Source organism: Pagrus major, chromosome 18, assembly GCF_040436345.1.
Source record: "Pagrus major chromosome 18, Pma_NU_1.0".
Lineage (NCBI taxonomy): Eukaryota > Metazoa > Chordata > Actinopteri > Spariformes > Sparidae > Pagrus > Pagrus major.
Window position 1 is genome coordinate 27,908,120 of NC_133232.1, and position 20,057 is coordinate 27,928,176.

Consider the following 20,057-nt stretch of genomic DNA (forward strand, 5'->3'; position numbering starts at 1 on the left):
CCAAGACTGGATGCTGTGAGCCAATCATCCTGCCTTTGAGATGTCCATGGTCATCATTCTGGATGAGGTAACCATAGCTAGTATTGTACTGAGTTATGAATTTGATGCTTTTGGTGGTTTTTTTGTAAGTTGTATATTATTATGTTTATGTACTGTTGTCAGTTCTAACTTTAGTTGTAACCAGGGGTTAAATTGTGCTGCTGCTGTCCAGGGCTCTTTCCCAGCACACAGCATAGACCAACCCCGAGCGAGCGAGATTCGTCGTCAGCCCACTTTGATTAAGAATCAGCAAGGGTCCGAAATTAACAAGTAAATCCTGGAAGGCTATCTGCCACACTGATAGTCACGGTAATAAAAAACTATGCTCAGAGTCTCTTCTGCATTTTGGTGTCATTTATGGGCGTGCTGCTCTCGGTCCTCTGCTGTCTGTCTGTGTCTGACTTCATGGTGCATTCAAGTGCACCCCATAAACTCAGAAATCTATACTTGAATGGCCACGATGGTTGCTGTAAATGTATTTTCTTTTGTTGAAATACATAGACAGACTATATCTGTGAGGGAATATTACTTTTTTGCTCTTTCACCGAAACATTTTTAAGAATTAGATGCTAAAATCATTACAATATCCCATTAATTTCTACGTGTGTAGATTTTAAAACTTCTATTTAATAAATCTTATCAAAATTGTTAGCAGCAAACTCTCCCATAGTCTCGCACAGCAGGTCCACAAGTGCCTCTGTGATCATTTTCAAGTGGTTTTACTGCAGCTTTTTAAAATTATTATCAGCCGTGACAGTGTCGGCTAGTCATGTTTTCAGTTTGTGAGACTCTGTGAGACTCTGTGTGTGTGTGTGTGTGTGTGTGTGTGTGTGTGTGTGTGTGTGTGTGTGTGTGTGTGTGTGTGTGTGTGTGTGTGTGACATCATGGCAGAATGTGGTCCTGGAGACACCTCTTGTAGTGGGAGCTACCACAGAAGTGGTTTTGAGTTGTTTGGCAGGACAGATGGTGGACAGATTTTTGTCAGCACCGTGGCGTCACAGCCGTGCAAGATACAGTCACGCAACGAAACAAAACAGGTGTGTAGTTGAGATCAAAATGAAGGCTGGGTTCAAAAGTGGCTGAGTGGATCAGCACATGAACATGATGGGTGTGGCGGCAGGTGTGATCCCATTGCAAGATGGTCTCTAGTTAAACACCCACTATGCATTTTGGACGGTAAAGAATATTCTTGATTTTCTCATCAACCACTCCCATCCCACTGAGCCCCTCGGCCCAGTTTAACCCCCTAACAAGATGTTTCTTTGCTGTTCCTTTGCAATAGCCTAGTTAGTGCCTGTGGGACCTGTGTGTAGTGTCCTTGATTACAGTAACATAATCACGGTTTCATGGCACCCTAGAGGCACTGTGTTACAGAAAATCTTCCCAAGATGGCTGTAACCTCAAGTAAGTCAAAACCATTGTGCCTGCAGAGGAGCTTCACCGTCCCATTGCGTGATGTGGACGCCCAGTCAGGCTCCGTGAAGCAGAGACACATCAGTATTAATGGGGAGAAATGGCTTCCAACACTTTCAACATACGACACTGGCATGTTAAGACTAACAGCCCAATTGGAGTGGGGGGAAAAAAAACCTGTGGGAAATGAATGAGAACATGTTCTTCGATTTTGTCATCCATTGTGTAGCCTATACGAAATGCTTTAAGCATTTAACTCTAAGTGGACAGACGGTTCCAGTGATCTATTCACTTCTAAGCATACAAGACAGCACTTTCTAAAAAGCTGCAGCGTTCGAATCAAATATTAATTTCCCGCTCTGAAAGACCCCTTTTTTCAAAATCTCTCCATGGTCTGGGTCTTTGGTGATGTCCATTTGGTTTGCTGTAGTTTGGATGGACAGAAGAGACTTTTTGTTGGATCTGATACATAGAGAAATGTGTGTGGCTGGTACTAAACTGTGCTCTCTGTGCATGCATTCACCACACGCTTGTGCAAATACATGTGGGCTTGGACATGCGTGCGCGTAGAAACCACTTCAAATGAGCCATAGTTGTAGCTGTGGCCGTTTTTTTTTTTTCAAAAGGCCCTTTGATAATGGATGTAAGATCTCCTGCTTGGGTCGTTTGGCTGCTCTCCTCGTGCTGCTATGAAGGACAGTCCATTTATTCATGTCCTTTCCCAGAGCCCCAGCAGCCCGACTCCCCAACACTTCGTCAAAGAGCACGAACAAAGGGCATATTCTGTACCAAGAGAGTGGAAGGGAGTGAAAAAGTGTGTGTGCATGTGTGTGAGTGAGAGTACATTAAAGCTGAAGTAAAGAGAAAGTCTGTGCATGCATCCAGTTGAATGGCCTTGTGTGTTTGCGTCCTTTTGTCCGTGTCTGTGTGTGAGTCTGTGTGTGTCATATGTTGCATCCCCCGACTGAAGGGGAATACCCACCAGATATTATGCCACTGTTCTCTGTAAAACTTTGTTCTGCACAAAGGACCCGTTTTATGCTCGGCTCTTTAGAAACTTGTACATCAAAAATGCGACTGGGTGGGTAATGGGTTGCATTGTGTCAGATTCGCTCGGGGCTCTTTGTCCTTGGTTTGACTCATGGGAACCAGGTACTGTTGTGACTTGTGAGTCTCAAATGTCTGGTGACAATCATATCATAGTATAAAATCCCATATTATGAACAGGCAGCATATGTGTGAAGTCATTGCAGGTCTTGCAGTCATAGCATTGTCTTGATTGCTTCATGTCCCAAAGGGGGGAGATATGTGTTGCACCTGAGTTTTGACACTCCAGCTGAAACTACAGTCGATGTGGGTGACGCAGTCCCAGGGCACCATGATACCTTGACTGAAACCACTACATCTTCAAATGTCCGAAAACACTGACTTCACAATACAGGAGCAACAGGAGCTGTTCCCTCCCAGAGTGTGTGAGACATTTCATAGATCAAAGATTTTTTTCTGACATCGGTCTGTGCAATATCTAGCGGCATGCCTATCTTTATGTTTTTCATCCTTAACGGAGCAAAAGTAGCCGATGCAAGATTCCAACCTTGACTGAAGTCATGACAAAATCTATTATCTTTGTTCAAACGAAACTGTAGGAAGCGTAGCAGAAGAAAAGAAACCGACTGACTGTTAGCTTTCGTCGCTCTGCTGTAATGCCTTGTAACACCAAAGGGAGGGCTGCGACTGACTTTTTTCAATATCAATCTTTCTTTTAATCAATGAACATAAAGTGTTCAGAAAGTGCAAAGTATACCAAAAAAATTGCAGGCATTTTCATAAAGCCCACGGTGACATTTTCAAGGGCAACCATTCCAAACCCAGAAAACATCCTGTTTACTGCCATAGAAGATTCAGAAAACCAGCAAATATTAAAAAGTGTTATGGATTATTTTTGGATCATTTTTATGCCTCCGCGCCAGCAACAGTCATGGCAGGAAGCGTTATGTTTTTAGGTTGACCATCTGTCCCATTCGTGTGAACACAATATCTCAAAAAACACACAAAACGCATTTTTGGCCATAACTCAAGAATTCACATATTAATAACGATAAAATTTTACACAGTTGTAGAAGAGAATATTCAAAGCCATTATTCAACGGCATGGCTCAGGAACAGCAACTTGACCGGAGCGCGGCGGTATACAAGTTTAGTTTGATGCATGAACTGATTCGGCCAAAGAATTTCAGAAAATACAGAGCCCAAAGTCACATCTTTCAAAAAAATGTTTTATATTTGACAGTTCAAAACCCAAACATATTCAGTTTACTAATAACTAATCCTTCAGATACAAGGTGATACAGAGGCTTTCAGAACCGTGATTGATCAATTTTAGGATTCACTTTTTTTTTTTCTTGAATGTTGATAGAGAAGACGCTATAAGGAAAATTGTTTACTTTTCAATAACTCTAGACATCTTATGTGATCTGCTATTAAATCATCGTGCTGTACTAAATAAGTAGCCAGACAAGGCAAATCTTCACATCATTGTTTTACATCAAAACGTGAATTAAAGTGTGTAATTTTTTTGCGAGGGTGGAATCAGACATGATAATTTACGGGATTTATTATTACTTTGATGTTCTGACGATCAGTGGGTGAAATCCAACACTGAACTATAAACCAATTCCTATGCTGGAGGTATCTTTGGGCGTTTATACACCTTAGCACAGACGCCATCCATTTTATATTTCGGGAATCAGCCTTGGCTCTGCCACATTGCCAAAAAAGTCTTTCTCCATGTCTTGTTAAAAGAGCAACTCTGGTCTTTACCTCTTGGGGACTTAACAAAAACAAAAAGTTTCAACTCGACTGGTGGCCTCTTGAGATCCATGCTCGTGTTTTCGAAATCTACATCAAACCCAATCGTAGTGAGAACATGAAATCTGTCTCTGAAGGGAAGATTTTATCCTAAAACTTTCGATTAGACTTAATACCATCCTGCTGGGATTCTAACTCCACTGGGTCGATTTCAACTGAACTTCTGTTAACACGTGTAAAGAAATGGGACACTAGTTAAAAATAGCTTGCCCCTATAATTTATGCCCATTTTGAAGGCGCCATTACGCTACCACTTCCCAATTTCTCAGTCCATTTACTGAACCCCATCCTTTTTTCATTTTTTAAAATTTAATTTTGGTACGCTCTATGGTATCCGGCGCTTTCCTTTTTATCTGTGCCATGGCGGAATTAAAATTTAAACTTACTCTGAATTTTTGTAATAAATCCTAAAACCATGACCCATTACAGCTCATTTAAAAGGACAATCCGGTGGAGAAGCTCAGGTTGCATTCACAGATCAAAGTATCCAAAGCATTGTGACGTGCATCACTGTCTGTGCATGCACGAGTGCTCCAGCAAACACGCCGTCCTTCTTTCTCTCCGTGCCAGAGATTATCAGCCGCCTCTCCAGACGCCAGTCACGTCTTCTTTTCTGCCTGCATGTCCACAATGCTCGGCCTTCCCCTCTACATCCACCACATGGCTCCATGCTTCATTCTGACCCTTCACAGGCTGCGTGCCCATGGATAAAGGGAGAAAATTACACTGAAATGAGCCTGAAAACATGCTCAAGCACCCCTACACAAAGCCAGCCATCTGTAATCTTCTACTTGGCATTGTTCGGCACTGTAGTGGCCCTCTCTTTTTCATCCTTTCTTTCCCCCGCGTCTCCCTTGTGCTGTTTTCGCAACACCACACTGAGAAAATTTAAATGTGTGCCACTCGTGACTCTGTTTCACTCGAGTCGTTTTTCGCTCGAGGTTGGAGTAAGTCGTTTGAATAGCAGTCATGTTCCGGAAGAATTGCAGAAAATGTTCACATCGGCCCCTCCACCCCGGCGAGTGACTGTAAATTGGGGGATTTTTCAAGGACACGCAGAGCAGCATTCGTATTCATGCATGGTGATCAAATGTAAACGATTACCCATAGGATTATGGCAGCGGCGACGTTTCCTCTCACTCGCAGATTTTAGTCCCCGTTTTTAGAACACTTTTTTCCTGGCTGTGCAGGCCTCGCAGTTTCAACATCAAAGCCAGAGCGACAGTGGGTTTTGGCTCAGTAATGCAACAAGAGCTGATATGATTTTGTAGTGTACCGCTCATCTTCCCTGACTCAGAAAGCTGTCCTTGTGTAATTACTGCTGCATTCGCTATTTGATTTTTTAGCTTTTCCAAAGAGAACTTTCAACATGCACAATGCTGGGTGTTGAACTTTAAAAGCAATACGTATTTATGTATTCAGCATGTATACAAGAAGCTATTTACAGCAACGAAGCTTCCAAGTTCGAGACACAAATTGCAATCTCGTGTACACACAAATTGGAGTAACACTCATTTTACTGGTGGCAACAGTACGTAATGGTGGGACTGCACTGTATCGGGCTTTTAATGATTGATAAAACAGCCGAAGACAAGCTGATGATGCATTATTTATTGATCTGCTTTTGTTCAGCGAGCCTGTCTTCATTGCCTTTTCCTCTGTGATGAAGCAGTCAATGCCGTACTCCGCTCCAGTAACAAATCAATGGCAGTCTGCCTGATCAAAGAGCGGGACACATCCCTAACACAACATCAGGCTACATATAAAATATTTAGATGGCGCAGAGGAAGACAGTAGAGCGAGAACAGAGCAAAACGGGAGCCGCAGGAAGCACTGCAGAAGGAACATAGAGGGAGATGACTCCCACTCAGCAAACCTTCTTTTCTTCACCCCTCCTGGTGCTGTATTTGATGTTGGCTCATGTATGCTGTTTAAATAGGTTTCTTTTCCTCCCCTTTTCCTTTTGAGCTTCCATCCTCTTATACTTACTCTCCATCTCTCTCACTAATATTAGACATCTGTCCATCCCATAAGTCATCTTGGCCCAAATATGACTCTCATGCTCAAGTGTGATGGCTCACAAATCTTTTTTTTTTTTTTTTTAGGTCTAGTCCTGTGCTATTTTTTTTAAAGTAGCACACTCGCATTAGATTTTTTTCGGAAGATGAGAAAGAAGTGATTTATTTTGCTGCACAACGTCTGGTTTGCACATCAAAAAAGGAGGGCTATTAGATGTTCTTTACAAATAAGAAGCTTATTAATAATGTAACAGAGCCGAGCCAGTGTTAGCATGTTGCATTCAGGCTATGCTTTCATCTGTGATGAGATACTGTTCACTAGAGCTGTTTGCTCCCAGACTTGAGGAAATAATACTACATTTACATGAAACTGTTAAATGGTAAAATAAAAGTGTAGATCCTGAATGCTATCTGTTTTAATTGATAAGGTGGCATGTGGTTACTAGAGATCTGTGAAAGCTGACTGTGAGGAATCAGTATCTAATCTACTTTAGCTTCATTAGAAGAAAAACTCTCTCAACTCTAAACAAAGCAGAAGGATATAATCACAAAATTGGAGCACACTGAGAACATGTGTTTAATTTAAAACCTAATCCAGCAGCTGAAGATGAGCCAGTGGCATTTTCTTTTGAGACAGATCCCATTTGAAAGACACAGTAATCTAGTTCAGCAGCCCAGCAGCTAACAAGGCTCAGCTACCGATTGGCAACTGACTATCTGAGCTGCGGCTTAATGATTGTCTGACACAGCGGTAAGGGGGAGAACAGCCAATGGCTCAAAGACGCCGATCCAGCTGGGTTACCTTCTAAATAAAACATCGACTGACCCAGCAAGAATATCTGCCAAACACTTGTTGCGCTGCCAGTTTACCCATCCTGGTTCACTGTCTCCCCATAACCTGCACTGCTTCCAAACATGCCACTGACCCAGTTATTAAAATGTATTTTCGGTAAGTGAGAGTGAGGATGAGTTTTCGCAGGTTTGTTTTTCTAATACGCAACGCAGAGGGAAAAAAATGACATCTCTGAGACGACTGCGTTCTCTCCACGACCTCCCAAAGTGATTGCATGAGAAATGTGCATCAGCGTGAGCATGAAAGACTAATTGAACGAATGACAGAATGAGAGACACGTTGGCTTTTTATTAGGTTGTTTGGCGTTGACAGGAAAAAATGTTACAAAAATTGCCGGATGCTGACAGAAACTTACTAAGCCATTAGATTGTCACCAGAGTGCATCTTCTTATGTCACTTCAAATTACATTTTACAGCCTTGACAGATCAAACCACAGAGGAAGACGGCTGAGATGGCATGAGATGCTGACATGTTTTAAAATCAATAAATCATGAGGCAAGATAGTCACTATACTATGTGCGTACACACAAAAACACGGGGTAATTACCAGCAGGAGAGGAATGAGTAACTTTTAGCACCTAGCATGCTACTTTAGCTATTGATACAGGAATTGTTTTCTTCTGTGTCAGTTTGTGTGTTGGTTTGTCAACAGTCTTACACAAAAACTACTGAACAGATTTCCATAAAACTTGGATGGAGGATGGGTCACAGCCTAAAATAGACCCCATTAACTTTTGGTGCCGAGGAATTTTCGGATCCAGGCATTGTCGTTTCCTTCCTCGAGGCTAGTGTTAGCTAGCAGGGCCACGACAGGGGGCAAACACCAGGTCAGTTGTCCGGGGACCTGGGTCATGAAAGGGCCTAAAAGGGCACTCTAACCCTAAAAAATAATATGCTGGGGGGACCCTTAGGAGATCTTGTCCTGGGCACAAGCAAGACTGTCTGCTGCCCTGTTGGCTAGCATACTGCTGTTGAAAGAAACCTTAAAATCTCACTTCTAGTTCTCGCTGAAGAATAAAAAACATATGTTGACCGCGTCTCTCCCACTCAACCAGACTCGTTTAACCTTCTGCTTTTTGTTTCTTTTATCTCACTGCAATGCGTTACTATAGCAGGTTGTTTTGCGACACCCTAACCTCCATTTAGTTTACGTCTGCTTTCCCGTGTGAGCCCAGCTTGAGTCTGCAGAGCCATGAAGCCAGAGTGCTGAAGCCAAGTCCTTGCTTTATAGTTACAGTAGATACATCAAGCTCTACTGAGTGCTATTCTAGTTACTATATGCATTTGTTGCACAGGTACGGCGCAACCCACCACGGACAGTGTCAAATAACACACCGAGCATCATTTACAGAACATGCACACCATGAAAAGAAGGTTAGAATATGTACTGTGTGTGATATTCTTCACAATTGTTCATATTGTGGGCATTTAAAGAAGATATTTTTGCTCATTTAGGAGTATGACAGTTGAATTGGAGAAGCACTTCTATAAAATGATGCTTCATTCGAAAGCTGATGAAGGAAAATGTGCTCTGGTATAATGATGCCCCAGTGAGAGTTTCAGCAGGGAGAGAGAAACAGCTGCTTGGTAGAAAGCCGTTTTCGCTGTCTGTTTGGATGAACAACAGAAATAGGCTAAATATGCACATTCTGCAGCGGGGTAACAACAACACTCTGTTTGTGCAGTCTGATTACACTTGTGTTTGTCTCGAGGAAGTCCTCTGCCCATGACTGACGCATCAGATTCTGATAAAATCTGTCACATGTATTATTATCTCATTGTTGACTCAAACAGGCCGTCTGCCCATGCGGTAAGTTTCCATATTCCAGGAGAATCTGGGATGTAGGTACAGAATGTTTTCAGAGGCTGATGCTCACATGATTTTTGATTTTTAGAGCCAATTTTGCATTAACGCTGCTCTCCCAGCAGACCTTTCAAGGTCATACTGTTCTAAGACAGAATAACAAATATGGAAGAGGATTTTCCCCTCAGTATTAAAAATGTGTGTACAGAAACCTAAACCGGGAAAATGTCTACTCAAGTTTAGATCAAGGCTGTCGTTACCTGTCACAGGTTGTTGGCTTTGTCAGGGCACTCTGCTCCTCGTAAAATAAAAGCCAGCTCAGCAGATGTGCATGTTATTAGTTTAGCAGCCAGGCTAGAGATGACACTACCATGAAAGGGTTACTGCAGCTCTGCTGCTGTGTGGCTCAATTCAGCAATGCTAACAGATTTCGGGGCTGACTTTGAGCCAACTCTGTAAAGTTGGAGGCTCTTAGTTAAAAGGCAGGCTCTGTCCTCTGAGTGAAGATGCTACGGAGAGCCTTGAAGCCGATAATTAAAAGTGCATCCGACTGAGGCAAAAAGTCGACAGTCATTAAGGTGAGAGGTTCAGCCTTACTGAACAGTCTACAGAGGGACTGAGACCCGGCCGTAGCTGGCACCCCATTACAGAGACTGTTGGTTATGAGCCACGAGTGCACACCACAGTACAAGATCCTTAAATCACTCGAGTCCCTCGCATTAATTTCACAATGCTAAACTTGTAATGCAATTTAGAGCAAATGTCAAACTGAAGTGCCGTGTTCGCCCGCAGCAGACACGGTTTCACAAATGCACAGGATGAGATGCTGACCCTAACAGAGGTATTACTACATTTACTGCTCCAAGACAGCTCTTTTTTCCATGAGTGCTCAGCCACTTGGCAATAAATCTCTCATTAACCTCTATTTGTCATGGTCCTGTCATTTCAGCTTCATTTAATTCGTGTTTTATGTCTTTTCTTGTTTTTTTGGTGTTTCCCTCCTGTGTTCCTCCCCAGCCTGCTTTTCGCTCCACACCTGTCCCGCATCGGTCTCATCAGCTCCTTCCCTGCTCTCTTGTTCGCTCCACTCATTCCCCTCACCTGTGTTTCTCCACCTCTCTCCACCTGCACGTCATCCCCTCATTAGTTCAGTTTGTAATCAAGTCCAGTCTTTACCTCATTCTTTGCCGAGTCGTCTGTTGTGTTTGCTTGGTCCGGCTGTTCTGTTAACCTGTTCCCGAGGTTTGTTTTGTAATAAAGCCCTGTCATTGATTTGATTCTCTTGCATTTGGGTCCAACTCCTCTGCTCCAAGGTGACACCACAGCTCCAAAGGGAAGAAAAAAAGCTTTGTAGGGTGGTATTCAGTCTGTTGAGGTGAATCATCAAAGTGGCCAACAATCTGATTTCACAACTTTGCTTCATGTTGATCCAGGTCCATAAGTTAAGTCACCATGGCTCATGTTAATAGGTATTAGAGACAGTAGTGGAAAATAACTGAGTACATTAACTCAAGTACTCAAGTACAAACTGGAGGTACTTGTACTTTAAAGCTGGAGTATGGATCTTTTGTCTCCCCCTTGTGGCAGTCAGGTTTCTCTGCCGTGAGCTCTGCGTAGCAACCCCCTTCTTCAGTTCTATGATTTTAACGAAAAATGCAGCTACGAGCGAGACGGTGCACGTTTAAAAACCCCAGTATAATACAAAATACAGAGACATTTTTTCTTGAAGGGTTTAGGCTTAACGAGCAATGTGTGAACTCGTTTGGCAATGGCTTGAATATAAAAGATTTTCATTTGGATGTAAAAGTTCCATATTACAGCTTCAGTTGAGTTTTATAGAACAGTATGTGTATTTTACTCCACTACATTTGTCCAATAGCTTGAGTTAATTTTCATATTGCAGTTTCTCATACCCTTCCAGTTCCAGTAAAAACTATTTATCTCCAAATTTGATGATTTTGTGTTCCTTCATGTGTACAGAAAATTCTCTGACTCATTAAGCTCAATAAACAATTAGAAAACCCTCTCGGATTAGCTGACAACAGGGCTGTTATTTGGAGCTCGTGAAGACTCAGACGCTACAAAAATATGTGACTGTATTAGAATATGATGCATTGCTGTAGATTAAACAGTATATAAAGTAGTTACATTATCTCAACCTTAAAGCAACATTGTGTAGGAATTGGCATTTTGTGCGATTTGGCGCCCCCCACAGTTTCTGAGTGCAACACCACTGTCGTAAATACATTCCCAGGTCTGTAACACGTAATGTAGGCGCTAACTACAAACAAAACTCATAACATCATAACAATGTGTTGAAAACGTGTATGTTGAAGTAAACATGTATGTAACACTGTGATCCTACCGTCTCACTGTAGTTACACAGTGCAGAAACAAGTGAAAATACATATATACTTTTAATTAAGCAAGGTTGTGAAGCAGGACTTTAATAGTAGTGGAGTATTTTCACAGTGTAGTATTAGTAAGGATCTGAATACTTCTTTCACCACTGACTAGAGAGCATTGTTAGTGTCTAGACAAGACGGGAGGAAATGTCTTCAGTTCAGGCATTTTGTCCTTTAAATAAATTGGGACCCACACAGCGGGCCGAAAAATACAGTCCACTTCCACCTGCTGTTTGTAGATAAAGCACAGTCTGATAAAGTCTGTGATTCCAGAAGGTGTTATAACTGTAGGGGAAAGCAGTAATTGAACAAAATGACTGAATGAAAACGTAGTCCATAATAGTGTCATTTCTTTTTAATGGCGGGGTTCAAAGAAGTCCTGTTGATTGCTTTCCTCATGCTGGGAAAAACGCTGATGGTTGACGTGCAACGTTTGTATTCTGCTGCGAGTGAGGTCATACCAGGAAACGCGGCGGGGATGTGTGAGTTTCCCTGGCGGTACAAAGTGACTCCTGTGTGTTGTGGTGTAGCTGATAATGAGCAGAGATCTGTGTGTGTGTGTGTGTGTGTGTGTGTGTGTGTGTGTGTGTGTGTGTGTGTGTGTGTGAGTGAGTGTGTGTGCTGAGCTAATTTTGGAAGAGGCAACCAACGCCCTCTCCCTCTCATAAAATGGTCGCCTCAAGACTTGAAAAAAGTTTCGTTCTTCTCAACAGAGTTCCCACCAGAACTATTTCCAGCTCCTCTTTTGTGTAACGCAAAACAACGAGGCAGCGATCTGGTTTCTTGCATTATCCTCAACCGCATGTGAAGTTGGCGGTGAACTTGCACGAGTGCTTATCTTGAGGAATATTGATAATGTTTGTAGCTTTTGCCGTGCTCTGTTCCATCAAAGCCTTGACAGTTAATTTACTCTCTTTATTTGAAAATGAATGAGTTGACCGAGCACGGCGATGGCCTCTGTGCGGGCAGGATAATTGAATATAGTGAACTAGTCATCACTCTTGTCCTTTTTGTTTTATTTCAGCCAAACAGTGTCAGCGGCGTTCAAAACTCATTAGCCTGTGGATATTACACCACTGACATTCATCTGCGTGTGATTCTCCCTTTTGGCATATTAATAGTTGATTTGTGATGGCCGAGAAAAGGTAGACATTTTAATATGATCAAGATGGATAGGGTGTTGGTGGAATATCTAATGGTATTTGTCGGGTATTAAGTGGGTTTGCGACCAGAAAGTTGTCACCTTCAGCCTGAAGACCTGCTAGAATAATGTGGGCAGGAAAAGTGAAGGAAGGCTTATATCGAGGTGCATTTGTGAGATTTGTGCGGTACAGTAGAGGACTGTGGTTGTACTGGGTGAATCCCAGTGGAAACTGTGGTTGTGGGTAAAGAACAAGAGTTAACAAGAGTCAAGATGGAAATAAATATACTGTATAACACACAATCAGGGATATAAATCAATAACAATGTTGTAAATTCAGTTGGGTCTGTTTGTGTTTAATCCTTTCAGACATGCCTCCACGATGGACTTTTTGAATACACCTGACAGGCCTTGATAAAAATGTTGACATGCCCACAGGATCAGGGTCAAAGAGACCTAATTCACAAACACCCTCTTGAGATTTTATGGTGACGTCTTATCTGTTTGCCAGACCAGTTTGTGGGTCTTGAAAGAGGCCTTTTATCCACATCAAAGGCCCGTTGCTGCTCGACACATGTTGCTCACACAAGGTTAGCTTTATTTTCTCTCAATAATCGGCAGCTAATGTGAAAAAAAACCATCAATTTTCTGAAACTAATTTAGCGTTCTCCTTTTGACGCAGTGCTTCTGCCCGACTACTAGTGAAATTGGAGTGTAAACTGTGGACAAATGACTGAAAAACACAAAACAAGTGTCGAAGAAAAAGGGGATTTATTTTACCGGCTCAATTATTGCATCTGTGCTTTTATCCACATGAATCCCTTCCCGTTTTGACTCATGCTGCATCTTCAATTATCACAATCACCCACTTTTGTCGATCAGATTTTTTCGGCAGGCAAAGTGGCAGAAGCAAATATATCAACAAGCTGAAATGAGATGTCTGGATTTTAACAGGGTAATCTCATCAAGGTAAAATCACTGTTTCTTCCCAGAGGACCTGTGAAAGAGGGGCAGAATTCCTGAGTTATTTATATTCACAAGTTGAATATTTTTCTCTCTGTGTCCTGCTGATTGTCTACCTTTTATGACTCACGCAGGAAAAGAATTGCAGACTGATACCACATTTTTTTGCAACAGCTTAAAAATAAAGTGAAAGAGGAAGAGAAACGCAGGTGGAAGAAGGGAGTGGTGACCGAGTAAGGATAGCATGTTGTAATTCTTTTCACAGGCTGATGACAAACCTTTTTCCTAGTTACAGGCAGTATTTTTCCTTTTAAGCGAGAGGGACCTCTTTGGCATCACCAGCCTTGTATGAATGTGCTGACCCCGGGTTTTCACCACCACACCTGTTTCTATTCAGAGGATCTGAATGTTCCACTCAGAGTAAAGAGCTTCCTTTTGTAACAGCATTGTAAAAATTAAAGGATACATCCACATTTTAGATTGTAAGTGAGCAGTGACGCCACCAAGGCGTGGCCAGGAGGGGACACGGCTACACTGAAACTATATTTTACTTTAGGTGCCATTCATTCAAATTGATAATGTATATTTTTTCCCCAATAGTTAATGGGACAGAAAAGTATGCATGCATAACTAGCCTGTCGCTTTTGAAAGTCCATCATTGTGTCACGCCCGACCCCTTCCCCAGATAACTCTAACCCAATTATGGCTTTTGGTTTTGGCCAGTGGTCTCTTCTGGTCACCCCTACAAAACACCTGGGGCGCCACTGTTAGTAAGATGTAACCAATATATCCATTATGACCATTTCCCCGTGTTCTTTTGGTGGTTGCTGTGGCCGTTTGGCAGTCTGGGGCATTGCTACCAGTCTTTCTGTCCTACTCTGACTCAGAGGATGTTGGTATAAGCCTGCAATTGGGCACCTATTTCAAGCTGCGTTCTCTTCCCTTCCGCTATTTGTATATTACAGTTTTCAGTATTCCTTGTCGCTACAGGAAACAACAACAACCTCCAAGTTAGCAACCTACACGCTGAAAATGGCAAGTTACTACAAATGTAAACAAGCTAGCAGCGTGGAGAGTGCCAAGTTTGGGGACCTCAGAATCACTTTGCTCACTCTGCTCTTTGCAGATGATGTGGTTCTGTATTATCAGGCCATGACCTTCAGCGCACACTGGGTCAGTTTGCAGCCACATGCAAAGCATTTGAGTTGGGAGTGAGCACCTCCGAGTCTTGGGTCATGGTTTTCCGCTGGAAAGCAGTGGATTGCTCCAGCAATTTGGGCGATGTTTATCTATATGGTGACAAGGAAGTTGAGTCAGTACACAGAGCCCTCAATTTACAGTTCAGTCTACCTTCCCTCCCTGACCAGTGGTCATGAGCTTTGGGTAATGACCAAAAGAAACAAGCAGAAGAAATTAATTTCCTCTGTGGAGTGGCAGGGCTCACCCTGAGAGAAAGGGCAAGGAGTTCAGACATCCGGAATGAGCTCGGAGTAAAGCTGCTGATCTTTCATATCAAAAAATTATAAGGATGCCTCTTGGGTGCCCTTTGGATGGTTTTCCTGGCACGTCCAACTGTTAGAAGCCCTGCAGTAGAGCCAGAACACACTAGAGGAATTATATATCTCATCATGTTTGGGGATGTCTAAGGATCCCCCAGGAGGAGCTGGAAGACGTTCCTGGGAAGAAGGACGTTGCATACCTGCTGCCATTGCAACCTTGCCACAGATAAAATGTGTAAATTGGATGGAAGTCATGAATCGGTGATGCACTACAGGATGTAGTTAATGTAATGTTAGATATAAATCATCGTATAGGTTGTGTAGTAGAGAGGACTTCTCATAAATCATTTTGTTATCTCGTTGAAGAACCAACCCATTTAACCTGGGCCTAGTGCTGACGTTTCTGTGATGGCAGTCTTTGATGTGTGCACGGTGATGTAACTAGGCTTCTGATTTCATTTCACGTCTTGTCTGCTTATATCTGTTTTTGTCTCTACATCTGCCAAAATGCCTTTCTGCAGCTCCCGGAGAATGACTGTGACCTTGTCACTTTCACCAATGATTGGTCTAAATATAACTCCTTAGCCACATATATTTGTGAAAATTCTGGCATCAGTGATCACAGGCATTACCCCTATTAAAACTTTTCTTCTGGTCTGTTGAGGGAGGTGGTGATGGGGTTTTTCCTCGCATCAGCACAGGTGCATATTGGCTGCTCTGCAAAGGACCTGAAATTTTACTGTTGACTTTTAATTGAAAAGTATTCCAACCGAATCTCCAGAAAAAAATCGTAGCAAAGTACGTTTCTGCAAAACCGCAGATGAGTTGGTTAGGTTTAGGCACAAAACCACTTGGCCCCCGAAACGCTGACTCAAACTGTGGTCACCAGTTTGGCGGCCTTGTCGCCAGTAACTCCACCACAGTCGCCTCCATCTCCTGATGTGAAAGTAAGGTAATGGATATCTCATGTGAATCTGATATAGTAGAACATCACATTGTCACTTGATCTCATCGCTTTATTTTGACATAAGACCATTTTTAACAGTTTCTTCTTATAATTTTTATTATTAAACTGTGAAGAAAATTGTCATTTAGTCATTAAAAAAGGACATCGGTCGTAATTCTCACAGGCAAATTAAAACTGTACTATATGCTGTCACCAACATACTGTATACTTAATCCATGTCATCTGTGCAACACTTTAAGATTTGTTGTTCAGTACTGGGTCATCACATTTTCTTTTTATGACTGCTAATTGATATTGCAGCTAAAATAGACTATTAGCTGTGATCATTATTTATCGGAGAGAATGAGTAATTTGTGCTGGCATAGACACTAATCTCACATTTACATTTGGACATTAGACGGTAACAGTCACTGACATCAAGACTGAGAGAAAATGAGTGCAGCTTAAATTATTACTATTTATCATTAAAAAAAAACACTGATAAAACATTGTTAGAATGAATTAACAGTTGAATACACACATTTTTCATAAGAGATACATATTGTATATTTGAATGTTTTTGGTAGGCGTTTTTTCATTGCTATTCAAATTGGCTTCCTTTCACAGTAAGTATGTCTCTGCAGATGTTACGTGATGTTTAAGTGAACTGAAAGTGGGTAAAATGGATTTGAATTCAAAGGTTTTGCCTCTCTTTCTATTTCTGTGGTGGCTACTCACTTACTTGGCATTCAGAGGAGATGAAAACTTGTTGCACCGCCCATTGACAGGCCCATTCTCCTCTCATTGTCTCTTATTAGGCAGTCATTACGGTGAATTGTGGCACGTAGATGCACATCAGTGATGAGGAGACAGTGATGGCGGACGACAGCGGGAGGGGAGATCGGCAGCATGCAGCCACTTTTTTCCATAATTAACCATGGCTTTGTAAGCACACCTCATGTGAATTAGTTAATATACTAAATAATGGGCTGTACTGAAAATTAATGAATGCTTTGAGAGTGATTTATAAGCATAATTCATTATTCAGTGCGCAGCAAATAAACCTAATTGTAAAACGTGAATTAAGTGATCACACAAGTGTACTCGGTTTATTGTTAGTTTATTGTTAGCTTGTAACTGTGATTCTCATTATTTCAGTGCCAGAGACCGTAAAATCAATTCAGAACTCAGCATGGTGAGTCATAAATAATAAATAACTTTAATATTTTAACAAAGCAGCCATATTTTGATAAACCAGACAGGTGACTGCTGTTGATTTTATCATGTTGCCTTTGTTTTTCTTTTAACTGAATTCAGGCTGTTGAGGCTTTAGAAAATGTGGATTACATCAACAATTTCACAGGATCCAAGTAATGTCCAAGCAGCCAAGACTTTGATATGCACAAGCAGAAAAAGCCTCAAGTGTAGCAAACATTTTCTTCACTTTTATCGAAGACCACAAAATCCCGAGTATCCAGGTATTAAGCTTTAAAATCTGGAGGTATTTTCAACGCAGCTGCTCGGCACAGTCCCTCTTGCCAAGTCCTCCTCTCTGACGGTCGTGGATGACTCACTGGAATCCCTCCTGAACCGGCTGGGAACAATAGCTTATTAGGAACCAAATGATGGGCCATGTGTTCTGTTCGCTCAGATTATTTAACGCAGACGGAAAAGTAGCTCTGCACCTGGCTGGCCCTCCAGTAAACAATGCACTGATTGTCCACGGAGGGGCTTCTTGTTGCTGCCTCCTGTTGCCTCTGTGTGGCTGCCTTCTGGTGACAATATTTAATGTCTGAGGCTAAATCTCACATGAATTGCTGTCATTCATAATAGAAAATCTAAGATATTCTTTGAAACGGTGTATGATTCCCTCTAGATTTTTGGAAATGGAAGTGTTGAAGGTTTCTTTTGTTGCTCTTGGCTTAACATGTGTCTGATATGCAAAGCAGCTGAATTGTTTGTTGAGATGAAAGGCTGATTTCTTTCTTTCTTTTTAACAGCTAGTTGTCACTAATGTTGAATCCAGAAGTGTGGACTGCAGTTCCCATGTTTAAGATAAAGGTTTTATACTGCGTCTGTGTGGCTAGAGCCTGGATTAACAGTCAACTCTGAATGTCTTTGTCGCCCTCCACTATTTTATCTTTGGTAACTGATATAAAACGTAAAATCAGCTAATTTAATGTGGAAAAGTTACCGCCTCCCAGTCAGCCATCCCTACCAAGCCTTCAGAGAACTTCCCCCCGGAAAAAAAAAAGCATCCCTCTCCGTGAGTGAGAGCCAGACAGGCCCCCACTATTTACTGATGGCCATTATGTGATGCAATTACAAGCAAAAAAAACGCTTTCCAGGATGCATGGTGGGTCGGGATCTCAATCACAACACAATATAACGGCATCCATATAATTATAAACAGTTTGCTGAGACTTTTTTGGATTTACAGGTGGAAACAGGGTGAAAACCGCTGAAGCAGACCGCTAAATGAACACAGTGAAACATGGTGTGAAAAATATTGTATAAACAAGGAAGCGATTGACTATGAGAGTGCCTTCATCTTAAATTGGAGTCAAACAAAATAACGTGGGAGGTCTTTTTATGAATGACTAGTTCTCACATAGTAACATGACGTGACAAAATATGTTATTTCTTATGGCTGTTTTGTCTCCATAGGCTTAGCTGTTTTTTTATGGAATCCCCACCTCTTGAATCAACAATATAACACTAAGTGCGTGCGTGTGTGTGTTTGTACGTGCAGCATGTGCATCTGTCGCGGACTATTGCTAGTCATTGCTGCAGCCTACTGTGAAATTATTGTCTGTTTTCGTCTCAAACATGGAGTTTCATGGTAATCTGACTTGTTTTCTCATTAACTCGCCCCTCCAACCCAACCCTTCCCCTTCTCTGTCTTTCGGCTCATTATACATCGTCTGGTTGGTTTTCGGCTCACTTTATCCTCATCCTTTTCTCATATGTCTCCATCCCTCTCTCCCTCTCTCTCTCTCTCTCTCTCTCTCTCTCTCTCTCTCTCTCTCTCTCTCGCTCTCTCGCTGTCTCCTTCTCCAGCCCATCGTCGTCCACAGTGGTGCTGCTCGTTGCTAACTAGGCTGCCTCCGAGCCCACAGGTACGTCCCCTCCCCCTCCTCCACTCCGTGCTCTATTTTTAACTCCACTCTGCAGGATCCTTCCCCACCATTCTCCCTCTCCAGCCCCAACTTGCATCCCCGTCAGCACCTCTCTACCATTCCAGCCAAGTGGTGGGAGACTGTAGACCAATACCTCTTTATTAATTTATGCCCATGCTTGCTTTTCTTTTTTTTTCTCTTGTTGAAGAAGTGCTGCCTCAAATGAATTTTGACTATCTATGGGAATTGAGTGGCAAGGTGCACACTTTGTTTCCACAGATGCTAGTTTCAGCTCTTTTTTTAGATTATATTATAGGTGTAAATTACATGTATAAATTAGGAAGGATGTGTAAAATGATAGGATGAATTAGTAGAGAGAGGATAGGATGGCTGAGGATCATGATTACGACTCAAACCCACAATGTTTAAGGCAAATGTAATGCATCAAAACCTGCTGAGACTAAAATTACTGGCTTACACCAATGTGTATAATCAGTGAATACCCTCATTCATGTCTAAAATGGTTTGCTTTGTTAAGCTGCCACCTTGCCTCACATGGAGCCTGGCAGCCGTCTCAGCCCCCCCACTGAGCGGAAACGTAATGCACTTGTTGGACTGTATAGCTGAGGTCTGGAGCCCCGTCAGCCTCTTGTCTTTTAAGGCTGCTCCACTGGCTTTTCCCTCGTGCACATCCTCCTGACAACAGCTTACAGCACATTGCCTCCTCCAGTGGATGAGTACCACGCTCTCGAAGCTCCCTGTGTTTGTGTGGGAAAAGAGTGTTGACTTTCCTGAATACAGGCGGAGTGGGTGGCAGGTCTCTCATGTAAACAGTTGTTTACGATCCTGTGATGGTAAAGAAGAGCTTCCAATGGATTGAACTATTAGCATAGCACTGGTAGCTAGACTTTTTGACCTTAGTAATGTCTCATTGTAGAGACTTCAGTATATAAATTATTATCGAAAAGAATATGATTCTTTTTGCAAA

General features: G+C 42.1%; 1 protein-coding gene across 2 annotated transcripts in view; it reads left to right on the forward strand.

The window, feature by feature from the left end:
• The window catches only part of mid2 (midline 2), a 171,782-nt gene that overhangs the window by 28,551 nt on the left and 123,174 nt on the right, over positions 1-20,057 (forward strand). For both annotated transcript variants that reach the window (XM_073486765.1, XM_073486763.1), the window contains exon 2: positions 19,011-19,069. The gene's annotated coding sequence lies outside the window, so the exon portion shown is untranslated. The remainder of the gene's footprint in view (positions 1-19,010; positions 19,070-20,057) is intronic.